The sequence below is a fragment of the Rattus norvegicus genome, chromosome 3, assembly GCF_036323735.1.
Source record: "Rattus norvegicus strain BN/NHsdMcwi chromosome 3, GRCr8, whole genome shotgun sequence".
Lineage (NCBI taxonomy): Eukaryota > Metazoa > Chordata > Mammalia > Rodentia > Muridae > Rattus > Rattus norvegicus.
Genome location: NC_086021.1, coordinates 35831604 through 35853997, shown reverse-complemented (window position 1 = coordinate 35853997; position 22394 = coordinate 35831604). Strand labels below are relative to the sequence as shown.

Sequence of the window (22394 nt, the reverse complement as noted above, 5' to 3'; positions counted from 1 at the left end):
ACCCCCGTAGGTTCACATATTTAAACACTCAGTCCTGGATTACGGTGTTGTTCAGGAAAAGTCGTGGAACCACCAAGACACCAGTTCAAATATTTACATTACGGTTCATAACAGCACTAAAATTATAGTTATGAAATAGCAATGGAATAAGTGTACGGTTGGGGTCACCACAACATGAGGAACTGTGGGCTGCAGCACTGGGAAAGTTGAGGACCTCTGCTCTAGGAGGGGCAGCCTTGCAGGGGGAAGTTTCTCATGTCAGTAGAGTTTTATAGCCTTGGCCCACTTGCTTTCCGCTTTTCCTGTTGAAGATGTGATCTCGCTTCCTGACTTGGTGGCCTGCTCTCAGGTCCCGAGCTTGCTCCCCAAACCCACGTGGTAGACAAGAGAGTAGCCACTCCTTCAAGGTGTCCAGATTGCCTCACAACATACTGTGGCATGGATGACCTCAAATACATTACACAAATGCACGAGCGCACGCACAAACAAACACACACACACACACACATTTTTAAATGCAATAAAAATTAAACTAATTTTCATAAATTTACTTATTATATCTCACCAAAAAAATTAAAGAATAACACAAAATCCAGGCAGAAGATCAGAACAGCCATCATTGTGGCAACATCTGCCAAAAAGCTATTGCCTAAGGAAGGCCCAGAGCCAGGGGCAGGGATGCATGTAATCTCAGCAGTTCAGAAAATCATTCATTCTAGGCCATCCTCAGCTACATTGGCTAACCTGGGCTATGTATATGAACCCTGCCTAAAATAAAGTTTTTTAATTCCACTGTTTATTTTCAGACACTTCGATGCTCACAGACCAATACATGCTGCAAACACTGGACCACTTGGTGCTGTGGGACACAGACACAATGAGTAGCCATCTGGTACACGGAGAGCAGAAAGTCCCCTAACGTCTCATGTATATACAAGGCCAGACAGCAAGCACACTGAGCTGTGCTGAGACCTCCTGCCTGATGTATCACCTTAGTGTCTAAGCATCCCAAGTAAAGAGTACAGGGGGGATGGGGGGCTCGTTCACAAATGCAGGGTCAGGCCAGCCTTGAGGCGGGGTGGCTTCCTGACTGGCTCTCATGTTCGGGTAAAAACAGCAGGGAAATGAAGGGGACTCCACGATGTCAGCGTGCACCAGTCCAGCTAGGGCCTCCTCCCTCAGGGCCTCTGTACAGCATTCAGTAAAGCAGGCCTTAGGGAAGGAGGGAGGGAGGGCAGCTCAGAGGTTGAAAGCATACTGATTACAGAGGTCTGGGCTGTAACTCCAGCTCCAGGGGATCTAACCCCTCTTCCGGCCTCTATAGGCACCTGCACGTGTCCACACCCTTACACACACAAGCACACAGACACAGACACAGACACACACACAGACACACACACAGACACACACACACACACACACACACACAATTTAAAATAAATAAAAAAGGAGTGGAAAGACGGCTCAGTGCTTAAGAGCATTCGCTATTCTGGCAGAGGCCCCAGCACCTACGTGGTGGCTCACAACAACCAGTTAACTCCAGTTCCAGGGGACCTGACCCCCGTCTTCTAGAATCAGTGTGCGCTATACAGGTAAACCACCCATACACACAAATAAAAGTATATCTTCTTAAAGAATCTAAATACATCTTCGAAGAATGAAAGGAGCGCGGGTGTGGGGCAGGCAGGTAAGATGGCGAAGCAGGTAAGTGCTTGCTTGCCTCACATGCCTGATGACCTACCTGAGTGCAATCAGGAACCCACGTAAAGGTGGGAGGAGAGACCGATTCCCAAGCTCTTATACACTACACGCACGCACACACACCACAAATAAATGTTTAATAGAGAAGCAGGGGTGGCCCTTAGAAAATGACAGTGAACCCACACGTCCATTCCGAGTCGGAAGCTGCTCCCTCTAGAAAGCTGACCCAGGCCTGAAACACCACAACCGAGGATCTCTGTCCTCTGTGGAAGAACAATCTGTCCTCACCGAGAACAGTCTGCCTGAAGCTCCCTGAGTTCAAGGCCAGCTTGGTCAATAGAGTACAGCCAGGGCTACACAGAGAAACCCTGTCTGGATGGATGGACAGGCAGACAGGCAAGCACAGAGGAAACCGTATGAATGCGGGGTTCTAATGAGCTAGGGTTATGACAGGAGATAGCACCAGAGGACCCCGAGCAAAACTTAGCACCCACAACTACAATAAGAAAAAAAGCCTCTTCCCAGGCTCAGCTCTCGGGCACTCAGTTCAGCCTTTCCATGGCCTGACACACATCAACCTCCATCTGTCGTCCTCAGGACCCTTCCTTCATCAGGGCTGCTGCTCAGACAGCAACTAGCTTAAGCTCACACACCCTCCCATCAGCCCACTGCCAAGCCTTAACGTAACACTATCTTACTCTCTCCCCAGTCGCAGATCTGAAACACTGGGTTGGCAGCTTGTCCCAACCCCACACCAGCTGTGACTTGAGGCCAGATTCCTCAGGGATTAAAGGATGAAAGGAGTCAGGAGTGTAGCTGAGTGAGTGTGATAGGAGGACCTGCCTGGCCTGCACAAGGCCCTGGGCTCGATGCTGAATGAGCACGCACGCACGCACGCGCGCACACACACGCACACACATGCACACACACACACACACGCACGTGTGCACACATACAGGAGATGAACTTGCTAGGTCTATTTTAAGGAACAGGACAATGAGCTGGGTGTGTGATCTACAAAGCCCCACACTAAGACTGAAGCAGGAAGGTGTGGAGTCAACCTTGGGCCAGGGCCACACAGAGCATTAATACCACATCTGAGCCAGGCTTCACTCTCTACGGGTTCTAGACTTAGAACAAATGCCCTGGGGCTGTTGTCTACCTAGACTGCCAGTGCCTGCTCTGTGGAACCACAGCAGCTCCCATTTCTCCACTCGTATAGCCTGTGAGGCCTGAGCTTCCCCAAGACAGCTTCTGTCCACCTCGAGGCCCCTGCTGTGCTGGACAGACCTGCTCCTCCATATACGAAACCTGTCCCCACACTGGAGTATACCCTCAAAAATCATGAGATCCAAGTTGTGATTGTACAGGATCTGTGTGAGTCAGGCCCTGTATGAGCCCTCAGAAGACAGGTGTACTGTAATTCTCAGAAAATTCTCTTGAGATCAGCAGTCCACTGTGGGCACACTTTAATCACCACCAAACTGTCCCAGTTCCAAGGCTCCCACATCAAGAAAACAGGGACAATCTGCATGGGTGCTTACCAGCGCTGCTTGGTTTTCTTTCTGCAACATCTTTTTTCTTTTTGCACACTCAATATAGACTCAAAGTTCCCATGCATGTGTGTGATGTGTGGTATCCCCAGCACTCACATAAAAACATGGTTGTACGAGCCTGCAGTCCCAGCACCAAGAAGCTCACCAACCAGACACTGCCCGAAATGTCCACCTTAGGCTGTGAGACCCTGACTCTAGACACTAGGGTGAGCGTGACAGAGAACAGACGCAACATGCTCCTGGCTTTTCACACCTATGCACAGCAGATACCCACACAGTTACATGTATGCATCATACAAACATGTAACACTAACACACACACACACACACACACACACACACACACACACACACACACACACACACACACCAGGTCCATGGCCTCACCTCCCATCACCTCCCATCTCCATCAAGGCCACCTGGACTCTCAGAAACAGCTCTGCCATGATGGCAATCAACTGCCTCCAGTTTTTGCTCTCTGTTCTGCTATGGGTTTAGGTATGCAGTTCAAGAGGTCACTGAGGGGTGGTATGGAGCTCAGTGGTGGAAAGTTTGCCTAGAATAAAAAAGACCCCAACTATCATCCCAGCACAGCAATAATAATAATAATAATAATAATAATAATAATAATAATAATAACAACAACAACATTTTTTTTAAATCATGGGTTGGGAATAATGGGGTAATGTCTTCAATTCCAGCATTTGACAGATCTCTGAATTCAAGACCAACCTAGTCTACATAGAGAACTCCAGGCTAGCGAGAGCCACATAGTGAACGTCTATCTCAAAAGATAGATGGGAAAAGAAAAGAAAGGCAGTGGTGGCACATGCCTTTAGTCCCAGCACTCAGGAGGCAGAGGCAGGCAGAACGCTTGTGAGTTCAAGATCAGCCTGGTCTACAGAGTGAGTCCCAAGACAGCCAAGGCTACAGAGAAAACCTGTCTCAAAAAACAAATCACCAAACTTGAACTCACAGGGGCTGAGACTAGACAGACAATCAGGGAGCCTACACGGGTCTAACCTAGACCATCTGTGAATGTTATAGTTGTGTGGCACCTAACAGGACGTGGGCTGGCTGTTTCTGACACTTTTGCCTGCTTTGGGGGACCCTTGTCCTCTCACTTGATTGCCCTGTCTATCCCTAATATGAGGGGAGGTGCCTAAGCTTTGCAACATGGTATGGCGAGTCTGGTTGATAACCCTGGGAGGCCTGCCCTTCTCTGAAAGGAAAGAGAGGAGCTGTGGATGGGGAGGGAGGAGCGAGGGGAGTGGAGGAGGTCAGGAGCAGAGGGAGGGAAGGGAAATTGTGGTACGGATGCAATATATCAAAGGGTAAATTAATTTAAAAAAAAAAGAAAAATTTAAAAAATAAAAGAATCATTTAAAAAAGAGAAAAAGAAAAAACTATCATCCACAAAGCTCACACAGCACTGTATCCCAAGTTCTAAATAGAGTTGCTATTTGTGTGTGTGTGTGTGTCTATGAGAAATTTTAAAAAGACACTAGAGAGGCAGACAAGCGGAGGAACACTCTGAGGCCACCATCCCGCCAACGGCAGCTGTCTCCGCGCCGCCGTCCAGCTGTGACTGTTTACACCCAAGGCCTCTCTGTGGATGACGTCACCCACAGCAAGCTGGAATCTGGGCAAACAGGAATGAGGCTGTGGGCCTCAGGCAGGAAGCAACTTTCTCCAGCCTGGGAGAAAGCAGTCCAGTCTACCACACGGGCCCTGCCACCTCAGTTCAACCCGAGGCAGCACAGACAGGCAGACCCAGGAGCGCTGGCACCCCAGCGACAACCCGCTCCGCTGGGAATTCCCGTGCCACAGAGGTGAAGTGGGGCCTCGGGCAGGGGACAAACTCCCTGCAAAGGCTTCTCTGCCAAAACAGCGGTGAGGAGCCAGGAGCAGGGAGGGGACAGATGGCTATTCACGGCCACTGCCAGGTGTCATGTCAACCCCAGGTGAGCACGGAGCCCTACGCCACAGAAGGCATCAATGCCGTGCCACACTGGGTGGGAGGGCTGGGAAGGCATTGTGAGAAGGCTGTGACTCAATGCTCAGCAACAGGAGATGTCCTCAAAGTCAGAGCCATGACGGACAGAGGGGCAGTGCCGCAGACACACCAGGGAGAGACTAGTGCACCAAACAGTCACACACACGTGTGCGTTCATCTCAAAGGGCCACTGGTCCCATCGGCTGGACTCAGAGCAATGATCTGGACACCCAGGGGTGTTCTGCTGAAGGACCACATACTCTTCTAGAACCCTCTCAGGTGAAGATGAATTTTGGGCGATTTTGGTGGCAGCAGGCCGACATGCTACAAGATGAGGGCTGTGGAGGGGACTGTCCTGTAACTCAGAGGAAACACCCTGGGATGGTGCCAGAAAGTGGTGGCTGCCTCTAAATTGAACAGGTCCAAGACTCCCTACTGAGTACACTGGCTAAGAGAGATCAAAGGGCACGGAGACAGGAAAGGAAAAAGCAAAAAAGGAAGCTAAACAAGAAACTAGGAGGGTCCACCACACCCTGTGTCCTCTCTGCATATCCCAGCCAGGCAGAAGTATGCTCCAGCAAGCAGGCAGGCAGGCAGGCAGGCAGGCAGGCAGGCAGGCAGGCTGACAGACAGACAAACCCCCAATCTCCCTCCCCCCACCACCACTTCTTCAGGAGTGTAAGAAATCATAAAATTAAAAATACAAGAAAAATTCCCAGAGTTGAGAAACCGGATTACCAAGGCACAGAAAGAACGCTCAAAGACACTAGGAGAACAGGCAAGAACGGTCGTGTTTTCTCACAGTCTGCCTCCATCCCAGAAGGGCCCCCTTAGAATGAAAGGAAGCAATGACTCCCAACCCTCCAGAGTTTCCGGTGAGAGTCACCATGGAGACCAGCCTCAGGGCGTGTCCAAGGGAGCTTCTAGATTAGGGCGGCAGCATCCCTCCGGCCCAGGGTCCCAGACTAAAGAACTTAGCAGGATTCATCTCATGCTCTTTCTCCTTCCTGGTTACAATGAGCCGTGACTTCACGCTCTACCACAATGCCTGCCTTGCTGTAACACATCACTCTTTAACTGGGGCCAAAATAAACGCACCCTGTTGCTTTTGTTGCAACGAAGTGAGGTCACTAACACAGACCTAGACTCCAGCGGCCAGCAGGCGTTATGAAAATGTATGAGAAGAAAAACGCCTCTCAGACTCATAAGCCAGGACTCATAGGTTCCTCCACCCCTCAGATGGTGCTGAGGCCCCATCCTCTTATCAAACAAGGCAGCCAACCCCCATGGCTAACTCAGTACCCAGTTTTCAGTGATAAATAAGACCTTGGAGCCCTGAGGAACAGAACCACTGGACCAGCAAATTCCAATGCTGACTGCTTCGAGACTTAACTTCACTCGGTGAAAAAAAAAATCCTCATTGTTTAAGCAGAGGCTGCCTTTTGATGCCTCATTTCAGAAAATGACACCCACCTGTAGGAACGGGAAAATAAGGGCTCAAAGAGACAATCAAACAGGTCCCAAAATGACAGTCATAGGTCACCTGAGAAGACAGCAGTGCTGTAGGGGAAGAGCCCAGCCAAGACCAGAACAGAGGCTCCAAGGTGTGACACTATTGATGGCAAAAGCCACTAAAGGTCACAAGTCAAAGCCTAGACTCCCCCCTCCCCCACTAAGGGAGATGCTAAGTAGGGCTTAGTAGCTGGTCTTCAGCTCAGAGTAGCCAATGCCCTTAAAAGGGACAGTGGAAGCCCAGTTTCCCCCATCCCCCTTCTTTTGAGGCTGTCCTGGTGATACTGGCTTTGTACACCAGGCTGGCCTTAAACTCACAGAGAACAGTCTGCCTCTGCCTCCTGACTAAAGGCCTGTGCCACCGCCTGGCTTTCCTGCCTTGTTACTCCCTGGTTAGTAATGAGTTGAGCATCACATGCTCCCCTCAACACGTGCTCCTCTGTCAGCCAACCAGCCATGGACGGGAAGCTGCAGAACTGTGGACCAAAATAAGCCTTTGTCCTTATTACGTAACTTACCACAGGTATGAGTTAACAGCGACCGGAAGCTCGCCAGTGCGAGGCAGAGACGGATAGACATCCTTGTCCTTCAGCTCCCTGGCCGTCCCTTCTGCCCCAACATCACTACCTCCATTACTGTGGCTTCCATGGCATCCTCACACCTGGTGGGACAGTCCCTCAGTTCTGCCTTTCAGGAATGCCCTCATTGTTTTTGGCTTTTTGCACTTTCAAAGAAATTTAAGGAATTGGTTTGTATATTTCTAAACAAACAAATGCCAACAAGAGGCTGCCGGGATTGTTCCTGGAGTTACACGAATCTGGAGATCAGTTTAGGCAGAAACTACACCCTCTCAGGACCACGATGGCGAGCCTGTGGGGCCATGGCAGCTCTGGGCACTGCTGGTGCTCTGCTAATCAAGCCACACCCCGCCTGTGACTGACAGAACATACAGGCTCCAACACAGAAGACCCGAGACTGTTGATGCCTCCGCGTGATCTAAACGGAAGTAGGCCAGATGCCCGTCACCCCTACAGTGGGTAAACACTATTCACTGTTCAGCAGTGAGGACAAATGAACTCAAGGACTCGTGGCTGAAGCCCACGATGGAGCGACAAGCAGAGAGCTACTCTGTAAAGGTCGGGGACCAGCCACAGACAAAAGAGTGTACCTGATGTGACTGCAGATACGCAGAGCCATTTTAAAATGAAAGTCACAAACACAAAAGCATACACACATTTCCACAGCTTGGTGCTCAAAGCTCACTCAAATAGGTGCAAGGAAGACACCAGCTCCTTGGGGCAGAACACAGATGCATTCAGAAAGGAGTTTGTATCAGCCTTGAGGGGAAAGTCCAAAGGCGGTCTGTGCCTAGACCCTAGCACTCAAGGGGAATGAGGCAGCAGGGTCCTATTAGTTCCAAGCTAGCTTGGGCTACGTATGCAGCAAGGCCTGGTCTAAATAAGGAAAGAAAAGACAGAAAAGACTGAAGAAAAGTCTCAGTAAGTCCAAAAACTTGATTTTGGGGGTGAGGAGGAACAGGATGGATGGTGGGGGGAGCAGGATGATGGTGGGGGAAGCACAGGATGGATGGTGGGGGGAGCAGGATGATGGTGGGGGAACACAGGATGGATGGTGGGGGGAGCAGGATGATGGTGGGGGAAGCACAGGATGGATGGTGGGGGGAGCAGGATGGATGGTGGGGGAAGCACAGGATGGATGGTGGGGGGAGCAGGATGATGGTGGGGGAAGCACAGGATGGATGGTGGGGGGAGCAGGATGATGGTGGGGGAAGCACAGGATGGATGGTGGGGGGAGCAGGATGATGGTGGGGGAAGCACAGGATGGATGGTGGGGGGAGCAGGACGGATGGTGGGGGGAGCAGGATGATGGTGGGGGGAGCAGGATGATGGTGGGGGAAGCACAGGATGGATGGTGGGGGGAGCAGGATGATGGTGGGGGAAGCACAGGATGGATGGTGGGGGCAGCAGGATGATGGTGGGGGCAGCAGGATGGATGGTGGGGGGAGCAGGATGATGGTGGGGGAAGCACAGGATGGATGGTGGGGGGAGCAGGATGATGGTGGGGGAACACAGGATGGATGGTGGGGGGAGCAGGATGATGGTGGGGGAACACAGGATGGATGGTGGGGGGAGCAGGATGATGGTGGGGGAACACAGGATGGATGGTGGGGGGAGCAGGATGATGGTGGGGGAAGCACAGGATGGATGGTGGGGGCAGCAGGATGATGGTGGGGGAAGCACAGGATGGATGGTGGGGGAGCAGGATGATGGTGGGGGGAGCAGGATGGATGGTGGGGGAAGCACAGGATGGATGGTGGGGGGAGCAGGATGATGGTGAGGGAAGCACAGGATGGATGGTGGGGGCAGCAGGATGGTGGGGGCAGCAGGATGGATGGTGGGGGAGCAGGATGATGGTGGGGGAAGCACAGGATGGATGGTGGGGGGAGCAGGATGATGGTGGGGGGAGCAGGATGATGGTGGGGGAAGCACAGGATGGATGGTGGGGGAAGCACAGGATGGATGGTGGGGGGAGCAGGATGATGGTGGGGGAAGCACAGGATGGATGGTGCTCAGGCTACACATGTCAGACAAGCCCTTGACCACTGAGTTCCACCCCCAGCTGCTAAAAACCCTTGAATCAATGAAGAACTCACACCCTTTGAAAAGCCCACTCCAAGTTCAAGGCCTCCCTGGTTTACATAATGTTTCATGCCACAGAGGGCTATATGGGACAGACACCTCCTTTCAACAAAACAAACCAAAACGGATTTTGAAATGGAGAACTTAAACAACCTGGAATGTTAAACACCCCTGTAACCCTGGACTCAGTAGGTGACTGGGAGGGCCTGCCTGACCTATGCTGCAGCCCCTTTCTCAGAAACCAGTGCAATGGGGAGGCCCTCTGGAAAGACAATTCTGCAGGTAAGACCAGAACCTGGTTGCCAGCATCCACAACAGGCAGCTCGCAGCCACCGACGTGCCAGGACACCCAGAGACTGTCTTCTGGACTCCTGGAGCCACGCCCACACACAAAAAGCGAAACCCATCATCTAAAACTAAACAAAATCAAGGCCGGTAGAAGACCTAGAAAATACCACAAATCGGGCCAGGACATTATTAACAACAAAGATTAAAACAAAAATACATGTGAACTCGGAGGGCATGCTGTGACTTCAGACAGGATGAACTGTGTCAAGCAAAGAAATCCAAAAGGTCACCAGAAGGTCAGGAAGAGGCACTGGGGAGGTGGCTCAGTGGTTACAACCACTTGTGGCTCTTGCGGAGGTCCCACTCAGGCCAACTCAGGAAACTGAAAATCATGAACCCCAGCCAATCCAACACACAGATCCACTGAGGACATGCTAGACAAGACAACCATGGGGCTCTAGGAATGACCACAACCGTCCACAGTGTGGTCAGCTCTGAGTGGCCCTCTCCACCCCCCATAAGGGTCCTGCTTTTATCAGCGGGGCCTGTGTTGCCAAGATCAGACTGATCCCGCCCAGCCGGTCTGCAGCACTCCTTGGCTCACTTTCCCTGGACCACTATTCTCCGAGGACCACGGCTATTACTAGGACTCCAGTTGAAGGATAATTTGTAACTCTACATCTGTAGAACAAAAGCTGCAGCCAGGGCTAGGGCGTGGCTCGGGGGTGGGTCCCTCATCTACCATTCAGGTCACCAGACCTAAGTTCAATCCCCAGAGGCAAGAGCAACAAAGGTTTTGTGACTTAATTAAAAAACAAAACAAAACAAAAAACCATAGGGTAGCATATACCATAATCCCGGCATTCATGGAGCAAAGTAGGAGCACCTCTAAATTCCTGGCTAGCCTGGTCTACACAGAGTTTCAGACCAACCAGGATATATACACAGTGAAACCCTGTCTCAAAAACCATAATTTTTATTTGTTATTGTGTGTGTGTGTGAGTATGTATGTGTGTGTGAGTATATATGTGTGAGAGTATATATGTGTAAGTGTGTATATGAGTGTGTGTGTGAGTGTGTGAGAGTGACTGTGGAAGGGGTATGGTGTGTATGTGTGTGTATGAGTGTGTGTGTATGTGTGTGTGAGTATGTATGTGAGTGTGTGTGTGAGTATATGTGTGTGAGTGTGGGGGTGTGTGGGGTGTGTAAGTGTATGAGTGTGTGAGTATGTTTGTGTGAGGTGGGGGGGGGGTCAGGACCACATCCACCCACCCATCCGTCCACTCGCCCACCCATCCACCCACCCATTCACCCATCCACCCATCCACCTATCCATCCTTCCACCCATCCATCCATCCATCCATCCATCCATCCATCCATCCATCCATCCATCCGTTCACTCACTCACTCACTCATCCACTCACCCACCCACCCATCAACCCATCCATCCATCTATCCTGTGGATCCTGGGATTTCACTCAGTCCAACACTATGCCTAGAGGCAAGCACCTCCACTCCCTGGGCCACCTGACAGGAGCAATCAGCCACCACACGCCATCCACTCGGACCAGTACATGTATACCACCAGACATTTCTTCAAACCACATTTCTTAGTTTGCATTCAAAGAATCGGAAGGCGGGAGAATGGCCGGGCAAAACCCCATTGCTCTGGGGATGATAAAAAGCATAGTCCACTCAAAACGAAGCAACACCCACTTTCTCTTTCTGCACCTTGGCCTGCTGAAGGAGGCAGAAGCTAGCAATGGTGGCCTCCAGAGAAGCCCCAGGGGCTCAGAGGTAGAGGCATGGGACCCATAATCTATTTTGAGTTTGAACCCCACCCAGGTTTCACAATGAGACTTTAATATTTTTTAAATCCCCAAGGAGACTCCTTCCCCAAGAGGCTATTCTGAGAGTCCCTCTGACTTGGGTGAGGCCTCACCTACCAGGCTGGCGCAACACCTTCACCCACAAAGAATTCTGGGGGTTGTAGTTCTCACAGCCAAGATGGCGCTCCCCCTCCCTCCCTACTTCAGAGCCACATACCTCTCCAGAGGACTGTTTACAAAGATGCTCACCAGGAACCAGCCCCCCCCCCCACCCCCACCTCCCAAGGCCTGGCTTCTCTCTGAGGAAAATAAAGGTTGAATTCTAAAGATAAAGGGCTGAGTTGGTCTCAGGAAGAGTTCTACAGGAAATTCACACTCTATTTCTTCCCCATTGTCTTAGAGAAAAGGCAGGGCAGTGGTGGCCACTGGCCCCCCTCAGACAAGATGGTGGTCAGAGGGGACAAGGCAGGAGAGAACTGAAAGAAAGCAAACTATGAGCCTGCAGATACCTCATCTGCTTATTCATAAGAAATATCACAGCCAGATGGAGAGACAGCATAGCGGTTAAGAGCACTGGCTGCTCCTTCGGAGGACCTAAGTTTGATTCCCAGCACCCACAAGGCAGCTTTTTGTAAGACCAGCCCCAGGAGAATCAAACGCCCTCTTCTGGCCTTTTTGGGTACTGCATGCATGTGGTACACACATGCAGGCAAGTGAAATCATACTCATAGAAAAAAGTAAATATTAAAAAAAGGAGGGGGTTGGGGATTTAGCTCAGTGGTAGAGCGCTTGCCTAGCAAGCGGAAGGCCCTGTGTTCGGTCCTCAGCTCCGAAAAAAAAAAATCACAGCTAGGTGTGGTGGTGCCTTTAACCCCAGCACTGGGGAGGCAGAGGCAGGTCTGACTTTGAGGCCAGTCTGGTCTATAGAGAGAGTTCCAGGGCCACATAGAGAAACCCTACTTCAAAAAAACAAAAACTAAAAAAAAAAATAAAACAAAATAAAGCACAGCACGCACCCACAGACATTCATCACGCAAACAGAACTGCCCACCACACCGCTCTGTGCCTATAAAAATCTTATCCTAACCAGTCCATATCTCGGCGACTTGGTTCACTTTGACCCATCTCTTTTGGGCCTTGAATGTCAGCATCAAATGGTGAGCCCTGACACCTCAGGAGAGCAGAATTCACCAGCTAATTAAATCTAGTCTTTCTTCCCCGTGAACTTGGCCAGCCCAGCACCATGATTCATCCAGGATGTGCAAAGATGCACAGTGGGCTCTTCCCGAGGGAGGTGCATCCCACAGGTCTTTTACATGAAACAAAGGCAGGCAGAAGCATGCTGGGTGTCAAAGGCTCAGAGTTCTTGTGGTAGCTGGAGCAGCCTCGCTGGGGCCTGTTCCCAGGACAGTAGTCCTCCGGATGGAAGAGAGGGCCAGCGGGGAGGAGCCATGGCTCCATTTTCTACTTCCCGTGTTTATGCTGCACATCTTTGTCACAAGTCTGGATGTTCACTGGTGCCTTGCTTTGGGGCGGGCAGGGGGCACCTCAGTGACATATACCATTGCTGTTTGACCAGGTTCCTCACCCTGTACCAGTACGTCCGGGGATTGTGTCAACATGCACGACAGTGAGATAGGACAGTTGGTGATGTGAGACAGGCTGCATCCAGCCCGAGCAGCTAAAGAAACTAAGTCTCCAGGCCGCTACCTGCCTTCATTCCCTCCCCCAGAGAAGAGACTCCGTAAAGGGCACCAGCCAGCGTTTGACACCCTTACTGGGTGGAAAAGAAGATGGCGGTGGAGATCGTAGAGGTGGGAACGGTGGAGAGAGCCCAGGGCACCGTAGACAACCCAGGAAAGCCAATGTTGGTTCAGGGGTCAGAGCTGCTAGAGGAAAAGGCAGGGCTGTTGGATCTGGGTCTGCAGCTGAGTTTAGTGCAATTAGAAGCCTCAGCATCTAGTAAACAAACGAGTCCCAAGTGTACAGCCTGCCTACTCCAAACCCCTAGGCCCTCCTTGAGTGCTGAGTTCAGGGCCATTAATAGCTCTCCTGTTTATTGAGAGCCTGCTTGCCTCGTGCCAGGTACCTTGTAAACGTTTAAGTACACGACCTTTCAAGTCTCCTCCATTCTATGAAGGTCTAACGCAGCTACAGCGTTCTACAAGCAGGCAGAACAGGGTAAAAAGATTTAAGTAGCTGGCCCCAGGTCACCAGTTCGGTGTTAGAACCTACGGACTTGAAGACAGTGGACCCCAAAGCAGGTCACCGCAGAGGGTGGCAGGCGGGGTGGCAGCCATGACTCTCTTCCAGTAAATGCCTAGATTTGGGTTCACAAGACACAACAGGGGTGGGGGTGGGGATGACGGCGCTCAAGTGTGAACTACCTCCTCTGGGCATGCTGTAGCCCTTCACAGATGCCTGACAACCACACCCCAAGCCTCTCCTGCTATACTCTTTCTCAGTCACTCTTTTTTTTTCTTTTCTTTTCTTTTTTTTTCGGAGCTGGGGACTGAACCCAGGGCATTGCGCTTCCTAGGCAAGTGCTCTACCACTGAGCCAAATCCCCAACCCCTCTCAGTCACTCTTTAGGAGTTGTAAAGCCGCAGCCAAGTCAAGAGCATCCTCAGCCACCCCACAACACACACACACACAAAAAGAAGATTTAAAAAAAAAAAAACAACAACAACAACAAGAGGCCAGTGAGATGGCTCGGCAAGTAAAGGCATTTGCTGCCAAACCTGACAAGTCAAGTTCAATCCCTGGACTCTATCTGGGAGGAAGGAGCCACCTCCCTTAAGTTGTCCTCTAACCTCCACACATGCACAGCGGCATGCATGCCTACCCGCACACACATACACATTTTAATAATAACTTTAATAATTTTATAATAATGTTAATAACAGTTACTAGGAAGGAGTTGGGGGAAATCTATGCAACAGCCATTATAGGAGCTTCAACTGCACACCACGGAAGGCCGCGGAAAACGCCAAAGGGAGGCATCTCTGCACTGCCTGCACCAGGCGCCAGTAAGGAAGGGCAAAGTTAATGTCAAGGACCATCTCTTTAGCCCCTAACAAGAGCAAGCTGGCCGTGTCCCACTACACTGTCTACGGGCCCTCACCTGACAGACCAGAGCAGCTCCCGCCACCGCCCTGCACTGCAGATACCTATCGGCAAATCAGCTCTGACACACCGACCTGCAGGTCACGACCTCTAACCTCCGAGAGAAAGACCTCGCACGGGGAGCACGCCCTCACAGCTCCGGTTTACAAAGAGAAAGAAAAGCAGCAGAGTCTACAAGTGCCCTTACAGTCTACCTAACGCACTTCACACTTCTGAGGGGAAAGCCGTCCTTTGACACACACCCCACACACACACACACACACACACACACACACGCACCACGGCACCGATCTCGCTCGAGCACACAGTTTCTGAGACAGGATCTCACTACGTAGCCGCGATTGGCCTGGAGCTCAAGAGATCCACCTGCCTCCCCAACGCTGGTGTCCAAGGTGTGAGCTACCGTGCTTGACTAGGTAACCTGGGTTAGCCTTGAATGGCAATCCTCCTGCCTCCACCTCCCAAGTACCAAGATTACACTGTGTGCTACCCATCTTGGTCTTGCTTTTCTCTCCATGACATAGTTTACAATTGTAAATAAAGTTTGTTTTTTTTTTAAGACTTTTACTTTTTGCCTGCTGGGTGCTGAGATTAAAGGCTCACACCACCACGCCTGTGTATATTAAGCTGGGCATGGTGGCTCATGCCTTTAATCCCAGCACTCAGGAGGTGGAGGGAGGTGGACCTCCTCGGAGCTGAAGGTAACCTGTATACAAAGCCATTCCCAGGCCAGCCAAAAAACAAGTAAGTCTACTGGGAATATTTGGGCCATGGGACCGAGCTATATATAGATGGTTGCGCTATTTTGTTTTGTTTCTATACATTTGTGCGTTTCTCAAAAACTAATAAGCACGATATCTAAAATATTAAGAATAAGTCCTATCTGTATCGATTAATAAGAAGAAACACTCAGTATGTTTGAAAACGCACCCTGTGATACAGATAGGTGACTCCATGGTTGATCTGTTTGTTTTTCTGTGCTGGATCCAAAATCCAAGACCTTGTGTGTGCTCTGCTTCTAAACTGCACCCCAGTCCCCCAGCTGCACCCCAGCTCCCACACCCCCGGGGTCTGTTTTCTGAAACAGCCTTTCCCTAAGCCCTTTAAGCCTACATTTACCCGTATACTGAGTCTGGTAGGATAAACACGGCGAAGTGTAAACAGTGCTTCCTCCCCGGGCGGGGGAGCTCGGGGGAGCTCACTTGTACTCCTCTTGGCGCCCCCCCTTTTCTTCTTGTGTGTAAACCGGTATTGTATATATGCATATGTACTTTTTAAATTAACTTGCTGGAAAAACAAACACCAGAAAAAGTCGTATTGTGTCTCAAAACAACCCCCTGCTCTCCCTAATGACTTCTAAACACTGAGCCCACTCAGTCCCACAGACGGGTCACCCAGGCAGGAGGGACCTGGCCCCTCCCAGACAGGGCTGTATTTTCTGTCCTTGTGGGAACAGAGCTGTTCTTTAAGCTCTGGGCTGTCTGTAAACACCACCTGCCCAAAAAGGCTCTGGAGAACACAAAGGAACCTGGGTAAGGGCGCTGGCCACAGCCCTTCTTCCACCCCTTCATCTGTACAAAAGCATGACCCAAGGCATGCTGGGAGGTTGGGCACTTACAGAATGTCCAAATTCAAAAAGGCCTCGGTACCCTGAAAAGCATGGGCGCTCTCCAGGGATCTGCAGTTTCTGATTTCAATGTAAGAGCCGTGTTTATCACCCCAGGCCTCGGCGTGCTGCTTCCAGAGGAGTGCTTATTTCAGTTCTGCCACAAACTCCAGGCAGGGTAAAGCTGATGCTGGTGGCCTCTAGTGAGACCCCCTTTTACAGGTGACCTGAGAGCACAATGACACAGGGAGCAACAGCTCATACTGGCGTAAACAAATCCCACAGACTAAAAACAGCTGTGCTTACTAGCTGTCATCCACGGATGGATGGACAGACGGACACGGACGGATGGACGGACGGAAGGGTGAAGAAAATACAGTACGCGGGCACATGCAAAAACAGTGTATGCACAGGGGATAGGGAGTAGATGTGGCAGGACTGTCACCTCTTGTGTGTGTGGGGTCAGAGGGCAACTACTGAGGTCTGGTTTTCTCCTGCTTTACCAGAGTTCCAAGGCCATCTATTGGGCTGGCATGGTCACGTGACATGCACCTTTACCTGCTGAGCCATCAGCCCCCGTCCTGTTTGCTTTTAAGATAAGGTCCAGGGGTGGGGATTTAGCTCAGTGGTAGAGCGCTTGCCTAGCAAGCGCAAGGCCCTGGGTTTGGTCCCCAGCTCCGAAAAAAAAGAAAAAAAAAAAAAAAAAAAAAAAAAAGATAAGGTCTGGCTCTGCAGCCTAGACTATCCTCAAATTCTTGATCCTCCTGCCTCTGCCTCAGGAAGTTCGGCAACCTACCACACCATGGAGTGAGCCAGTAACAAGACGATGAACGGTGGGTCATTCTGCTTATACAAGGGACCCAGAACCGTCAAACTCAACGAAACTGACTGGTGACAGGAGGCTGCCTGAGGCTGGAAGACTCAATCTTTAATGGACGGCCTTTCAGTTTGGGAGGATGATGCCACCTGAAGATGGTTGGTAATGAGTGTGTGCCCCACTCCACTGAGCTGGAACCTTACAAACAACACATTTTTACCACGGTAAAAATCATTTGTAGGGGTCGGGGAAGACAGTTCTGTGTGTAAAGTACCTGTGTATAGGCCTGACGCTCAGAGTTCAAATGCGCAGCACCCCATAAAGGTCAGGTGGGCACCCTGCAACCCAGTGCACCCGAGAGACAGAAGGCTGCGTTCCTAACTACACTGACCGGAGCAGTGAGTTCTGGGTTCGAGTGAGACCGGGTCTCATGTGAGGGGGAAGAGTGAGCCAGCAAGACGTGAAATATGTAACCTCAAACCTCCACAAGCATGCATGCATGCACACATGCATATGTGCAGGGACACGGTACACATACACACAGAAATTAAAGTAAAGGGTATTTTTTAAAACTTTACAAATTGTGAACAAGGAGCGAAGAAAAGCAGGACCAAGGCCGCAGCACACACTGTGATCTTGCTCCTTGGGAAGTAAAGGCAGGATTGCCAAGGCAAAGCCACCCTGGCTTATAAACCAGACCAGAGCACGTCAATCCCAGCACCCAAGAGGCAGAAACAGGCCGATCTCTGTGAGTATGAGGCCAGTCTGGTCTACAAAGTGTATTGCAGGCCCCATCGAAGGAAGGCTCCAGAGAGAGATTCTGTCTCAAAAAGAAACCACCACCCACCCTCTAGCTGGGGTGGTGGCTCTCACCTTTGATCTGCACACATCAAAAAAAGAAGTAATGACAGTTTGGGACATTCCCCCCAATGCCTCTCTTGGGGGGGAGCTTCCTGCCAAGTACCCACACGCCCCTCCCCCTCCAGAAGGACTGGGGGTTTGGGCCAAGCACCTTTCTACACTCAGTCCAGCATGTGATGAAAACCTTGAACCGGGGACTGGGGAGACGGAGAGGCACTAAGATCAATCAATTATTTTCTTGGCTCCTAGCGGGCACATCAGGCTAACAATCACCCGTAATTCCAGCTCCAATGCGTCCAGCACCCTTCTGGCACCGAAGTCCCGTGCCCACATCCACACGGATAAACACTAAAATAATAAAAATAAATCTAAAAAAATAAAAAGACCCTAACCCAGACAGAACCACCCAGAACCTGGTGATTCATGACGGAAGTCATCTCATGCTCACCATGAGAGAGGAAGGCAGGGCTGGAGAGATGGCTCAGCCGTTAAAGGCTAGGCTCACAACCAAAAATATAAGAGAGGGGTTGGGGATTTAGCTCAGTGGTAGAGCGCTTGCCTAGGAAGCGCAAGGCCCTGGGTTCAGTCCCCAGCTCCGAAAAAAAGAACCAAAAAAAAAAATATATATATATATATATATATATATATATGAGAGAGGAAGGTAACGGACAGGACTGGAAACTTAGGAGCTCATCGTGGTGATGAGCATCTTCAATCCCAGCACTCAGGAGGCAGAGGCAGACATCTATGAGTTCGAGGCCAGAGATGGTCTACGGAGCGAGTTCCAGGGCAGCCGGGGCCGCACTGAGAAACCCTGTCTCAAAAAAAGAAAACTTCGAAAGAGAAAAACCTTAGGAATTCCACTGCAGGAAGGAAGATAACCAGAAATAAAAACCAAGACAGAAAAGTCGTAAGAGAGGGGAAAGACGGGTAACAACCACCGAAATGCCTGGCAAATTGCAAGAATAAATAAATCAACAGATACATGGAACGCAACATCCACGAGGACAACCAGGTTGTCCCTGGTGCACAGTGCATACGTGTAGAATGTTCCAGTTGTAAAGACGCCAGCACGCTCAGGGCAGGCCTCTCCAGTCTAGCAGGTGGGGTAGGTAATTAATTGTATCTGTCTTTTCTTAGTAATCCTTGTCAGTGTCTCCTAATAATTTTTTCAAGGATCACTTTTACTAGGGGTAACGTTATTTTATAGGACCTTGCACAATGGCGGGGAAAGCCCTGTGACCACCGGAGTATCAGCTCCTCCCAGAGCCAAAGAGGAAGAAGCCAATGGTCAGAGAGAAGGGATAAAGGACCTAGGCTGGCTAGAGGGAGAGACACAAAGGCAAACATGCCAGACCACAGCCCCTGCCAGTGGACTTCACCCGGCATGGCCACCTCCTTCTGCTATGAGAAACCCCACACGAGCGTCACTACACAATCCACGATGTTCTGGAAAGATTATAGTAGAAGGGGGGGAAAGTACAGCAGAAAACAAAGCTCAAGCAAGTCACCAAGGCAAACACCCTTCTGGAGCACAGATTCCCCTCAGGCCCGCCTGTGTAAACAGCAGTGTCACCTGTGCAGAGACCCAGGCCTGCCAGCTCCCAGGTGAGGATGCCAAAGGGTCCCTGTGAAACCCAAATGCTCGTGGTAAACAATGTCCCATGTCCCCAGCTCCAGGAGGCTGTCCACCTATCTCTCTCCACGGCTCCCAGCACCACTAGCCCTCTCTGGCCCCATCCCAACGTGCCCAGGTCTATCCAAATCCAAGTAAGAAAGACTGAAGGCCGAGAGATGGCTCAGCGGTAAGGGTGACTGCGGCCAAGCCTGACAACCTGAGTTTGATCCTGAGGAACCACAGGGCAGAAAGACAGGGCCAACTCCCACAGGTTGCCCTGAGACCACCACTGGAGTACCATCGGACACAGGCGGAGACACAGACTCGATAAATATAATCGAGTATAATTCGAAAAACGCCTTAAACTCACTTAGCCCTGCCTCTGTATACTATACTCGTTTCAAAAGCAAACAAAACAAGGCTCACAGCACAGAGCCCAACGGATGTCTGCTGGCAATGTTCTTTCTTTCCCCCTTTTTTTTTCCCAAGAGAAAAAAAAAATGTACTGTTTTAAGACCTGCTATGGACAGGCCCTATTAATACCTGCTGGCCTGTAACTCGATCCGAACATTTGACAGCAGAGGAGTCTCATTATGGAATTTAGAAATACATGCACTGGCCCTCCCAGCCTATTCTGGTTTGAAATAGAAACTAACCCCGAAATGATCAATCTTAAACTCTAGAACAATGAGAGATGGAGCCAACCCACAGCCATTAGCTGTGAGCTGGTATTTTCTGTGAGGTGAGGGGGGTGGGGTGGGCTTTAAAATACAATAAAATAATCTTTTATTTTAAAGGAAAAAGGAACGGGGTGGGGGGCGGGTGGGAGAGAGCAGAAATTCAAACAGGATGGAGGGCGGCAGGGCAAAGCCCAAGGCTCAGGAACCAGTTCTGACCGGCTGTTCCAGAAACTCCACTCTCCCAAGGCTTTTGACTCTTAAGTGCCCTGGGATTTCCCCGTCCCTCACCCTCTCCAGACCAGGGAAGAGTGGGAAGGACAGGAGCAGGTCCCACACAAGCAGCATCGGCATTGCTAGAACTCCCCAAGAATTAAAATCCTGTGGCCAGGACCAGACAGGGGAGGAAGGTCAGACAGCAAGGATGAGCTAAATGGCAAGCAAATAAAAGCCAGGAGGGACATGAAAGTGCCTTAAAACTCAGCAAATGGCTAAAGGAAATGAAACGACACAACACACACACACACACACACACACACACACACACACACACACACACACCCCTACCTACCTCCTGGACTGCAAGTCACTGTTTATCCAAGTGGGGATCAGCAAGTTACCCAGGGTTGTCCAAGAGGAAATCTAGGCCTCAGTCATCACTCAGAGCGAGACCAGTATCTGTCTCCACATTGTATTAGCAGAAACCCTTTTGTAGTCTCCCATTAGCAGCAGCCCAGGTTTTAGGCACAGGGTGATAAAGAAATATCAAACAATTTGCTGGCCACGGCATTTGCGGGGGGCGGGGGTCCCCAATTCCATAAGCCACACAACAGGAGGGAAAGTCAGGAATTAAAAGGAACCAGCAAAACCAAGAAACCTACGAGAAAGTACAAGTCTACCACCTTCCCGGGCCGGAAACACTCTGCTGTGAACCTTACCTGAGGCTCCCACGAGATACACCGGCAGTCTTATTAGTCCCATTTTATAGATGCAAGAGCTGGGGCTCAGAGACTCGGATAGAGTCACTCAAGAGAAACTGAACAGGGCTCCGAGAGGCACACTTGCCTGAACAAGCTGAAGGCTCCCCAAACAATTACTTGCCCATCCCCAAGGAGGGCAGTTACCTTCCAAAGTCAAGACTCGAGAGTTCCTGCCTCTCCCATCCATCCTGTACGGTTCCAGTCTACGCAAAGCCAGCTACCCTATAGACAAAACCCTGCTCTAACGAAGGCTACACACGCCTTCCGGTGCTTACTCCCCACAGAGGCCCAGCACTGACCGAGTCCCTAGAATGTGGGTATTTTGTTGGGTTTTCACTACGTAGCCCAGGCTGGCCTGGAACTTCCAGTCGTCCTACAACACCCAATGTTTTGAATCCCTTCTCCAACGCTGCCACTTCAGACCAGCACCTGTGGCATGCCCCAGCATGGATGACACCACAAGTGGCCAGCCTTCTGTCCTAGGTTGACAGCACGGAGAGACTACAGGGCACCGACGACGGCATGCCAAGTCATGCCTCTCTGCCAGTGAAGGCTGAGGAGTCCCTCGGTTTGGAGGTGGTGGCAGCAAGCATCCCGCTCCACAGCCTGTACCCCTCAGGTCCCAGCTTGCACCACGACGGTGCAGACATTACGATACAATGCAAGCCCCTGCAGTTGTACTGCCTAGAAAAAGGTCGCTGAGGTTTCAGACAGACGGACTGAAAACCCAAGTGAGATATACAATGCAGACAGACAACACACCGAAATACACGCTAACCTGTCCAGGAAAGAAACACCGTAGGCGAAATGTAACTATCGTGCAAAAGACAGCTTTTATAAAGGTTTCTCCCAGGCAGCCATTTAGCAAATGACACACTCCGGAGAGCATCGGCGCCCCCCTTCTCCCACTTCCTTCAAGCTCACCACTGCCTGGGGGGGAGGGGGGAGCGACACCTATTCTTGCCTAACAGTGGGCTCCGTCTCCCCACGATATTTACAAAGAAAGGAAGGCAGCAGCGTCCACTTTTGTCCAGGCAGATCCTCTACAGAGAGGCCCACCATCTCAATAGGTCTGCATTTCTCTCTTAAAAGGTAGACGAAGAAAAAAAAAACAAAAAAAACAAAAATCAATCTGGCAGGCCCCGAGCAGCGACATCCTGTTTATTA

General features: G+C 50.7%; 1 protein-coding gene across 9 annotated transcripts in view; it reads right to left on the bottom strand.

The window, feature by feature from the left end:
• The window catches only part of Prrc2b (proline-rich coiled-coil 2B), an 85838-nt gene that overhangs the window by 62857 nt on the left and 587 nt on the right, over positions 1-22394 (bottom strand). The window lies entirely within an intron of this gene.